The sequence below is a fragment of the Gopherus evgoodei genome, chromosome 1, assembly GCF_007399415.2.
Source record: "Gopherus evgoodei ecotype Sinaloan lineage chromosome 1, rGopEvg1_v1.p, whole genome shotgun sequence".
Lineage (NCBI taxonomy): Eukaryota > Metazoa > Chordata > Testudines > Testudinidae > Gopherus > Gopherus evgoodei.
In genome coordinates this window covers 154,111,473-154,123,160 of record NC_044322.1, presented here as the reverse complement: position 1 = coordinate 154,123,160, position 11,688 = coordinate 154,111,473, and the positions used below count along the sequence as shown (strand labels likewise).

At 44.9% G+C, this 11,688-nt stretch overlaps 1 pseudogene; it reads right to left on the bottom strand.

Annotated features, from left to right (window-relative positions):
• Positions 1-1,123: 1,123 nt before the first annotated feature.
• On the bottom strand, positions 1,124-1,220 carry LOC115644656 (annotated as a pseudogene).
• Positions 1,221-11,688: the final 10,468 nt, after the last annotated feature.

Sequence of the window (11,688 nt, the reverse complement as noted above, 5' to 3'; positions counted from 1 at the left end):
TGGGCAGCAGGACATATGTACAACCAAATCCTTGTCTAAGCTGCAGAGGGAAGTTTTCACTTTCAAATGATAGCACTCTGGAAACTATTAACCCCCTAAACCCTAAATTCCCTTTATGTCTGCCCCAGGCAGCAATCTCTGATTTCCCCCCACCCGCCTGCCCTTCTCCCTCCACTACCTGCTGGTTAATGATCCGTTGTCATGTGCCAGTTAACCTCCTCCTATTCCCCAGATGGTAGCAGCTCTGAGAAGTGATGCCCCTTTGTTCAGCCTGCATTGAGATCTGCAAACTTATTGTTAGTTACTGCATCTGGGATTCCCAGATCCACTAACAATGACAGGGGTTCCCCGGGGTCTCCTGATGGTATAAAGTTTATCCCCCTCCTTATTTCCTTAGCCAAAGACTATCTAAACTAGTTTTATATAATCTTAAACACTACTCCTCCCTGTGTAATCTCAATGCAAATAAATTAAAAGTTTATTCTTCCAATGCTCAAAACTTATGCACTTCATTTTATTTCTTATTTAAATCATATATTGTTTCCAACTAAACCTTTTATTTCCTCCCAATTATTATTTCTGGTGTGTTTTCCAGAGCCTTACAACATGGCATCTGATTATACATAAAGCTTCAGAATAAAGCCTTGTTTTTCCCTTCATTAAGGGCACAAAGGATTCCTGTGTGAGCCAAACATTACTTTGTGATTTAATGCAGCTTTACATTCTAAATCGCAGCCTGGCTCTCTGCAAAGCAGATTTTGGAGTGAATCAATGCATTTTCTTGCTGCCAGCACCCTTTGCAGATTCCAGCCAATTCTTTCATTACCCAGAATTAGCATTTGATTAAGTGGTGCCCTTGCATTCAGAGTCTTACCACCAACTCCAAGCTCTGGCAGGGCCACAGTAATCTCTGAAGAACGAATGGCAAGAAAGGGCACATGGTACTCCTCAAACGGAAAAATGGTATGCTCTAAAAAAAGTGACACACATATCCTGAGAGACAGATAGAAAGTGGGGGAGAAAAGAGTTGTGGAAATGTCATAGACAAATATGGAAAAGACCATTAGATCATCAGATACATCCCCCTACAGAGGCAGCATAGAGACCCCTGAAAGAAGCCCCCAAGTATTACAGGATATTGTCCCCAAAAAAAGATATATCAGATATTAAACTGATAAGTATAGACGCTGCACTTGATCTTAGCCAAACAGAGAGGATGTGTGTGTGAGAGAGAACAATATTGATTAAGACATCCTATCTTTTTGATGTTACCAGCTCAATCTATTTCCAAATTGGTGCTAGAAATGTTTCTCACCATTGGCATGTTTATGTATAGAATGATCAAATTTAAATATTGAAACCAATAGATCAAAATGGTGACACCATCTTCAAGAGAAAACATAGGTCTAGTTCAGAAACCCGAGGGCTACTCTTCACAAACTGCCATGTTATTACATCAGTGTTATTTCATTGCAGGGCAAAGTACTTGTCCCATCAATTTGTTCTTTGTTCTGGGTCTAATTCCTCTTCAGAATGATAGAAATTGTACAACCCATGATAGCCGTGGCTTCAAACGTCAAACACCATCCCCATTATGCAAATATGCAACGGCAAAGCTAATCAAATGGATGTTATATATAGAAAGAGTGAGTGAAGGTACAGGATGCTATAAAGATTTTATTGCTAGGAGTCTGGGGCTATCATGTTACTCACAAATAGTGGAATCACAAATGTGTTACCATACCGGCCTTCCCAAGAAGGTGGTAATAAAACTTTATGGCATCTCTCCATTTAAGTGTTGCAACATTTGGCTTTTTTGTGGTCCTTAATTTTCCCTTCAACTTTTCCCCTTTAAAGAATCATGGCAATATTACTGTCTTTAGCATAATTTCTAATTTTATGCGCTTCTGTATTTTCTTATGGCCAATCTGACAGGTAATATCTGATTGAGTGCTCAACACCTTTGACAAATTACATCTGAATTTGTCCCCAAAAGGGAGAAAAGCCAGAGACTTCATGAAGTCCACTAGAGATTTCACTATTGCTATCCATTGTATACGGAAGATGCTCAGTTACTACTGTGAGCAATAGTGCTATGAAACTCTAAAACCAGATAGCTTAGATACTGTGAAGACACTAGGGCCTACATGTACCAAGCTGGGCACTCAAAAGCCTAGATACCCAAATTAATGGACCTGAGAATATTTTGGTCTAAGTGAATCACTCAACATCAGTGGTAGAGCTGGGATTAGAAAGTAGGAGTTCCTGGCTCCCTATGTGATCTCAGTTCTAAAGACCGTACTAGTTCTGTGAAAACTACATGAATTCCTGGATTTTTTCCTTTTGTAACAGACTAAAGGAACTTTTTAAAATTTTCTTTTTTAATGTCAGCATCAAGAAAAGAAAAAGGCAGCACCGTATATTGTCTTTGCTAAAAGGAGAGGTGAGGTTAGTTTATCCCAACTGAGTTTTCTGTGCAGAATATCTACAGCAACAGAAAAGAGTCTTGTTGAACATGTGTGTAAGATTCTCTACAACTCTGACATCACTGCTCAGTGGAAAATCTTTTTATAATCCACCACCCCGCCTTTAAAGAATGAAACAAATCCTTTCCCCCTGGTTACAAATGGTTTGTTTTCATGGCAAGCCCAAAGCAATCCAGCACCATCTAGTTTGGTAGGAGTTAAGAGTCAGCTTTCAAATGCAGCAAAAATATTGTAAGAAACTTTTTACCACATTCACACACAATGGAAGTTAGAACAATAGTTTCCATATATAGAAAGAAACTAAAGAGAGAGGCAAACAGCTGTTTTATCAGGACTTTGCACATGATTGGGAGGCAAGAATACCAGAGTTCCAGTTCAGGTCTGATGCTGATTACTTTCTGGGGCCTTGGACTAGACACAGCAACTATCTGACTCAGTTTCCCCATCATCTGTAAAGCAGATATTACTTCCTACCATACATGCCTGTAAAGTGCTTGAAAATGAAAAGTATCATTGCCAAAGGCTGGGCAGATATTTATCTACACTTCATCAAAAAAGGTTTACTTGGTTCTGCCTCAGAGGAGGGGCCTGAACTTGACTTTTCAAGGCCCCTTCCAGCCCTGTAGTTCTATGATTCTATGAAGACTCAAGCAAGCATGATCACTGAACAATTCTCCACACAACATGCACAAGTGGACAAATGACTTGGGGTGCAATCGTTCCAATCTAATAAGATTCCTTCAGTGAATGTGAACAACATACTATACACACAGACTCATCTAACAGTACGAAAATGACACTTAGGTCCTTTGTGCACTGGGTACATTTTTCCTAACATTCAAAAGCAGGTTTAACTAACAGTTGCAGCTCTGACCACTAAAGCTTGTCTACATTTTGGGGAAGATTGACCCAGGCAAAATAATTCCTTTAGGGTCAAATTGTCCTTCTGATTCTGCTGTGGGACTATGCATATGTACAAGATGCCAGGCAGGCCCCTTTTGCTTGTGTCACATTGAAGAGAGAATGTTCATTGTCTAAGCCCACGTCCAGACTAACCCGCAGCATCGGCGGGTTAAAATCGATTGCTCGGGGATCGATATATCGCGTCTAGTCTGGACGCGATGTATCGATCCCCGAGCGCGCTTACATCGATTCCGGAACTCCATCAACCCGAACGGAGTTCCGGAATCGACACGGAGAGCCGCGGACATCGATGCCGCGCCGTCCAGACGGGTGAGTACCTCGATTTTAGAAATTCGACTTCAGCTACTTTATTCCCGTAGCTGAAGTTGCGTATCTAAAATCGATTTTAATACCTAGTCTGGACGTGGCCTAAGCCCCATTGATCGAACGAGTTCCAGCCTGAAGGCTCTATAGACAGCAGAAAGTTGGGTCTGAAGCTGTCACAAATGGAGCAACAAAACAGCTAATTGGATTGTGTTTTGTCTTATCCCTATTCTGTCAGTGTTGTTGTTGTTGCTGTTTTAAACTGCCCTTATGATGCTTCTAGACTGCTGAGATGCAACTTATTTTTGCAGAGCAAGAACAGTTATGATACTTTGTGATACTAATTCTGTAATTTATGTTGTTTGTGCTGGCAGGAAAATCCGAGAGATATTTGATCTCATCCAGTCTCCTGAGGCTGTTTACAAATATTTGGCAATATTACTATTATTATTTATGGCTAAAGGTTCCATCGAGGATCAGGGCCCTATTATCTTTGGAGCACATGCATGAACACACACACACACACACACAGAGGAGAAGGACAGTCCCTTTCCCAAGGGGCTTGCAATCTAAATAGACAAGATATGGAAAAGGTGGGGGAAAGACATGCAAAGTGCAAACTGTTTTTGGCTGCTTATGGTGTAGGGACTGGTGGAGACAGAAAGGCACACAGGCATAGATGCTGACTTCCTATCTTTTCCGTGGGTGCTCAACCCCCACTCTGTCCCCAAACTCTGTCCCAATTCACCCCTTCCATGAGACCCCACACCTTCTCTGTCCCTTCCCCGCCCTCATTACAACCTCTTCCTCAAAGTCCCCACCCCAACTCCGCCCCCTCCCTGCCCCTATTCCAAGTCCTTCCCCAAATCCCTGCCCCGGCCCCTCATCTTCCCTGCCTCTTCCCCTGAGTGTGCCACGCCCCTGCTTCTCTCCACCCTACACTCCCAGAGTGTGCACACAGCTGTTTGGTGGCAGCCAGGTGGGAAAGGCTGGGAGGTAGGCGGAGGAGCAGGGCGGGGTGCTTGGGGGGGATGGGGATGGGGATGGGGAGGAGAAGTGGGGAGGAAGGAGATTGGCTGCTGGTGGGTGCAGAGCACCCACTAATTTTTCCCCATGGGTGCCCTAGCCCTGGAGCACCCATGGAGTTGGCACCTATGCACACAGGTGTGGGGAGAAGAAGGGATGGAGGGAGGGAGGGGTTGAGGGGAGGAGAAGAGAAAAGATAATGAAGATGGAGGAACATGAAAAAGGGGGGGAAATGTCAAGGAGGATGTTGGGGAGCAGGAGTGGGCAGAGAGAATGGGGTAGTGAAGCAGAGTGAGGGCACATCTACGTGTACAGGGCAACAGCAGCGAAGCTGTAGCGCCGAGTGAAGAGTTTCTCCCATCAGCGTAGGTACTTCATCTCTATGAGAAGACCTCCCGTCAACATGGTGCTGTCTACACTGGGAGCAAGGTCAGTATAACAGCATTGCAGTTCTATTGACACAAGTTGGTGGTGTAGACCAGGCCTGAGTTTGAGAGTCAGAGAGGAAAGCGACCTGTGTGAAAAGGACAAGAATTCAAGTCTGAAGCTTCCAGTAATGGCAGAAGGCTGGTGAGTAGGCTAGGGTCTCTGGCTGTAGCTTTTTAGGTCACTCCTGGAGCTCATCCTACTGGTGCTGAGTCCCCACACTGGTGGCAGGGGGGAAATGAAGAGTGAGGGCTCCTGCATGGCCTGGTAGGAGAGAGCGGGCAAAGGGAGATGGGCCAAGGAGACCCATGCCCTTCTGCTGGGGCTGCTGTTCTGACACAGAGGAGTCCTAAATCAACCTGTTATGTTCATATCTGTCATTAATACAGTGCCCTGAGACTGACAGGCATATTACAGGGCACATTTTGTAAATACTTTTAATCACAAGAGTCTGTGCATTTGAACTGCCTTGACTTTGAACCTCAACAGTCTTTGCAGCACCAAAACGACAGCCAGTTCCAGGATAAAAACAAATCAGCTCTACCAATGGCTGCCAAATATTAGGAGCCCAATAATGGAGCAGACAAGGTGGGGCATCCTCATCTGAATGACAAAAGCTGGTAGCCAGTGGTTACTGACACAAGGATTGACAAGTCCTCGCCCGTCTCAGTTCAGTGACAGACCCCTTCATAAAAGGTTCTGTTAAACCAATAGATATGCCTCTTTATAGGCCGCTGCTCTAGGAAAGCTCTGTCAACCGCTGAGCATGAAAAGTATTCCAGAACGTTTTCTTTTGAATCTGCACAATTCAAGGTCAATGTAAGGTCACGGTTATTGCTGACTCATGTCATGTAAAATACACAGGTGTGGATGGACCATGGAAGAGCAGCATACTGGGGTAATGGGATCTTGACCTTCCTTATTGTTCTTCCTTCAAATATTCTGCAATTACCAGCCTACTGTAGAAGGATGTAGAAAGCAAACATGCTGAAAACTCCATTGCCCTGCAGTTTGCTCTCAGCCTTGGGGTGCAGCATAGAAACTGTGGAAAGGACTCCTAAGGAAGCAGACAGGTTGCTGACGGATTCCTTTTTCAGTCTGTCTCACTGCATGTGAAGCCTTAACAGACAGTAAAGGGCCAAGGTGACTGATTTAGGCACAAGATCTTGCTTTTGTAAACACAAGATTGAAAGGGGACTTGGACTTTAAAATAATAAATAAGTAAAAACAAAAACAAAAAGCCACGCTTCCCTCTGAAACTTTCATTCCTGCTGCTGTTACAAGTCACACCTCAGATTACCATTCTTGAAAGACATTTAAAAAAACAGGTTTGTTTATGTTGTGCAGCAGATCACCCCTGGGTACAGGCAGCTTCACACTTTCCCCAGTATAGGGGACCTGGAAACTAAAGGTGATGATTATCAGTAAGAGGCTCGCTTTTAAACTATTTTATAAAAAGACTTTCGGTTCTGACAACCAAGAATCATGTTAAAGCCTATAGTGAAATGACACAACAGTCAACAATACAATATTGTGCATAGTTGTTATGATAATGATAACATATATAACAGAATATTCAGTGTTCCTCATTTAATATCAAGGTATTACCATGGATAGTATAGAATATAATGTGCACGCAGGCAATAACTTTCTATATGCAAAACTAAACTGAAACTAATCATTATTCCTATATTTGTTGTCATGGAAGAGGAGCAGGAGGAAAGATACATGTCAGCTGGACTATTCCACAGGGCTTGGTTTGCCCTATAGATAAGCCTGATGTGTCAAGGCTTGATGTTCTCAAATGGAAGTGCCACTAAACAAACAGGGTAAGCTCTTCAAATCAACTGCAATTTAATCAGCCAGTCTCTGACAATTCAGTGTCCTCACAATAGGTCATTTGATGACCCTTGTGTCCCTTATTTAACGTTTGAACAAAGGTGTTGCGTATCTGTATTGCACTTTGCAGAGAGAGGCCTGATTATTATTACTTGTCAGCTGGGAGGAGCCAGATCAGGATCAAACCCCATTGTTCTATGCAACACAAGCACATGCATGTGTGGAAACATGGTTCCTGCCTTGAAGAGTTTACAGTCTAACTCAACACAAGTGCATGTCCCAAACAATAGGAAGGAGAGGGATGAGGAGGCCAAAGAAAATAAAACCATGCAGTTATAAATAGTGTAATTACTGTGCAACTACTACTACTACTCTGGCATTTGAACAAGTATGTCATGGATTATGCAATGCATCTGAGGTGCAAAGTTTGGATCTGAACTTTCTGAGTGTTTGAGGGGTCTGGAAGCCAAACCCCTCTGTTAACTTTAAGTTAAAGTTAATACTACCTATATATACTAAGGAACACTATAATTAACCCCCCCCCAACCCCTAGGTATTTGAAATGTACCTAAATAGTTATGGGAAGATATTTGTGGGAAACATTGGGTCATATATGGACCTAGATGAGATTTGGATATACTCACAGTTCACACAATCTCTTAACTGTGAATGTGTAAAATGTTATAAATATTCCAGACATACACATCTTAACTCAGCCCCCATATTTGTATCCAGACTCAATCCAGACCAGAATCCATCTTATGCCCACCCATCAGACACCATACACAGTTCCAGGACTGGGTATAAACTCACCAGCTACTCACCCCCACAGTGCATACATCTCGGCTACCCACTCTAGCTAAGGGTACGTCTACACTGGCAAAGTTATATTGCAGGCAGTTATAGCGCTGCTCAGAGAGCGCTGAAGGGAAACTGCTGTTGTGTGTTCACACAATCAGCTGCCTGTGCAATAATGTGTTCACACCTGAGGCATTTGCAGGGGTATTCGGAGCGGTGCACTCTGGGCAGTTATCCCACAGAGCATCTCTTCCTCTTCTGCTGCTAAGGGTTGTGGGAAGGCAGAGGGGGTCAGGAAGAATCCTGGGTCCTGTCCCAATGCCCCGTGATGCATTGCTTTGCATCCCAGCAAGCCCTGTGCTTCCGTCCACATCTGGCACCATCTTTCAATGGTTTGTGTACTGCGCACTCTGCTTCTTCAGTCTGCAGGAATGGATCCCCAACTGTTGACCAATATGCTTCTCGCTCTCACTAACACGTCACGAGTGGCAGTGGAGTTATTCCTTAAACTACAAAAGCAAGAGGAGTTCAACACTGATCTCCTGGTAGCTATGGCATGAGATTGCTTGTGGCATTCATGGAGGTGCTGACCACAGTGGAACGCCGCTTTTGGGCTCAGGAAATGAGCACTGAGTGGTGGGATCACATCGTGATGCACGTCTAGGATGATGAGCAGTGGCTGCATGAGGAAAGCCACATTCATGGGACTGTGTGATGAGCTCTCCCCAGCCCTGCGGTGCAAGGGCATGAGAATGAGAGCTGCCCTGTCATTGGAGAAGTGCGTGGTGATTGCATTGTGGAAGCTGGCTACTCCAGACTGCTACCGATCAGTCACTAACCAGTTTGGAGTGAGAAAGTTGACTATTGGACTCGTGTTGATGGAAGCGTGCAGGGTCATTAATCACATCCTGCTCCAAAAGACCATGACTCTGGGCAACGTGCGTGACATTGTGGATGGTTTTGCATAAATGAGCTTCCCTAACTGTGAAGGGGTGACAGATGGCACACATATTCCAATTCTGGCACCAGATCACCTAGCCACTAACATGTAAATTAATTGGAAGGGGTATTTCTCTATGGTTTTCCAGGCACTTGTGGATCACTGTGGACATTTCACGGACATTAACACAGGCTGATCTGGAAAGGTGTATGATGCACTCATCTTTCGGAACACTGGCCTGTTCAGGAAGCGGCAAGCAGGAATTTTCTTCCCAGACCAGAAGATCACCGTAGGGGAAGTTGAAATGCTTAATGTGATCCTGGGAGATCCCGCCTACCCCTTAATGCCATGGCTTATGAAACCGTACACAGGGCACCTTGACAGCAGCAAGGAGTGGTTCAACAACAGGCTGAACAAAGGCAGAATGACTGTTGACTGTGCTTTTGGCCATTTAAAGGCCCGCAGGCACTGCCTATATGGAAGGTTGTATCTGGCCGATGACAATATTCCTATGCTTCTAGCCGTGTGCTGTACACTCCATAAAATATTTGTGAAGGGAAGGGTGAAAGCTTCACTCGGGGCTGGACTGCTGAGGCTCAGCACCTGGAGGCTGAATTTGAATAGTCAGAGATCAGGGCAGCGATTTGAAGTTGAACACAACTAACATTTGTTGCTATGCTCAAGAATGCAGTGCTTGTAATGCTAGGAGGTAATTGTGATTGGTGCAAACGATGCACTGTGAAGGTTTAAGAAAATTGCCTGTTGCTTTGCAGGGTTCTGTTTGCTTTCAATTAATGGAATAAAAATTGCTTTCAAACCAAAACAATTCTTTTATTAAAAAATAACAACTGGAGGAGAGAGACAAATAGAAAAACATATCAGTACTGTGGGGGATGGGGAAAGGGAGGGTCCCAGGAGGAGGTGGGGTCCAGAGATGGTTAAAAATTTGTATATGTCCAGGTATCATATGCAACCTTCTCCTTTGGGGTACAGTGCAATGGGTAGTGTACTTCAGCAGGGCTAAACTGCAGAGGGTTGGGAGTTGAGTGCAGTGGGTACTGGGAATCTGCAGGGCTGGACTGTGACCGGGGAGGAGTGGAATGCAGCAGGTACGGACTGGAGCCAGGAGGTTGATAAGAGTGTGTTGGCGGTGTCTGGGGGGTGCATAGGAAAGAGTTTTGCAACAGCAGTTGCAGGACAGGGCAGCTGCGGACGTGCTTGGTTTGCAGTGCTAGTAGTGCCTGGAGTGTTTCTGCTTGGCGCTCCATAAACTTTAAGAGCCGCTCCATGGTTTCGTTCTGGCGCGCCGCGTTCTCCTTTCGGTTCTTCTTCTCGCTGTCCTGCCACTCCTTCAATTCTTGTTTGTCAGCCATGGAATACATCATAATGTTATGTAGAAAGTCTTCTTTAGCTCTTTGTGGCCTCTTTCTAATTCAGTGCAGCTATTCAGCCGGCGACAGCAAAGAGGGAGGCTGGGCTCCCAAAGTGATATCTGTGAAGCCAAAATGCAACATTTTACAGAACAGAAGCAGTATTGTTTGCAACACACAGACCACTGATTCAGTGATTTAAAACACAGTCACTATTCACATACTTGTCACTAACTGGCTGACCACAGGCAAGCACACATGAGCCACAAGACCCCTAGAATGGTGAGTAGCCCCAGGGGCAGGGGAAATCAGTGTTCCAGGACCGTACTGTACACCGGGCACTTGGCTCTTGCAATAGGCACTGACTTCCCCTCTGCCCGGTAGGTGCTCGATCTCCCCGCCCCTGCTCTGCCTCTTCCTGCCCCTGCAAGCCCTTGCCCCAACCCCATTCAACCCCTTCCCCAAAGTCCTTGCCCCACCCTGCCTTTTCTGGTCATGGCCCCTTTCTGTCATGCATCATGAAATCTCTCCGTAGGTATCATAATTCCTACTGAACTGGCTGGAGCATAGCTGGGACTGGACAGCATCCTCTCTCCAAATGCAGCCTCCTCTCTCCAGCAGCTCGGCATTTCTCCAAACGGGGGATTGCCTGGTGCATGGAGCAGGCACGAACACCTGGAAAGCATGCACACGTGCAAACAGAAAATTCCCCAGGAATTTACGGGGTGGGGATGATGGTTGGTCACCTGAGGGCAGGGCAGTAGAGTTCAAACTGATGACCAGAGAAGCAAGAACAGCCACTGTGGGACACCTCCCAGAGGTCAATCGCAGTGCTGTAATCAACCGGAGTGTCTACTGGCACCACAGCGCTGTACCCCTGGTATATGCCTCTCGTCAGGGTGGTTTTTTTACAGCGCTTCAACTGCAAATTTTTTGCACACTAAGTGGCTTGGCAGTGTGTACATCTCAGGAGTTACAACGCCAAAAGCTGCTTTACTGCACAGAAGTTTTCCAGTGTAGACAAGGCCTAAGTGAATACAGCATTACACATCAGATACTCCACACTCTAGAAACATCCAGCTTTCCCCCATGCATTATTTCACTTGGAGGAAGAAAAGTCAATGTAACCCATCCATTGGGTCCCTAGTTTACTTTTTCCTTCCTGATCTCTGGGGATAAGGACCTCTGCAAGATCCCCAATGCCCCCTAGTTGACATTGCCACTCAGACCTTGAGAGACTGGCAATGTGAACCCCAGATACCCATGTCCTGCACTGCTTGGTGGATCTTAGGAGGCACCTACAGGGTTCCCATTTCTTTCCTGCTTCTCTTTGCCCTAGATAGATTTTATACAGTATCCACCAGGCCTTTTGGACTTGGTAGCAAGTATGTCAAAGTCTCAACAATAAAATGAATTTCTTGTAATCTATTCTTTATATATTTCTTCTGAAATTGTACAATCAGGCTGTCTTTTATCTAGAAGGATCCAAAAAATTATACAGCCTGTAACATTAAAAAAAAAAAGTCATTTTAAGCATCTAGGCCCAATTCAGCATGTGGCTAAATCCCACTGAATT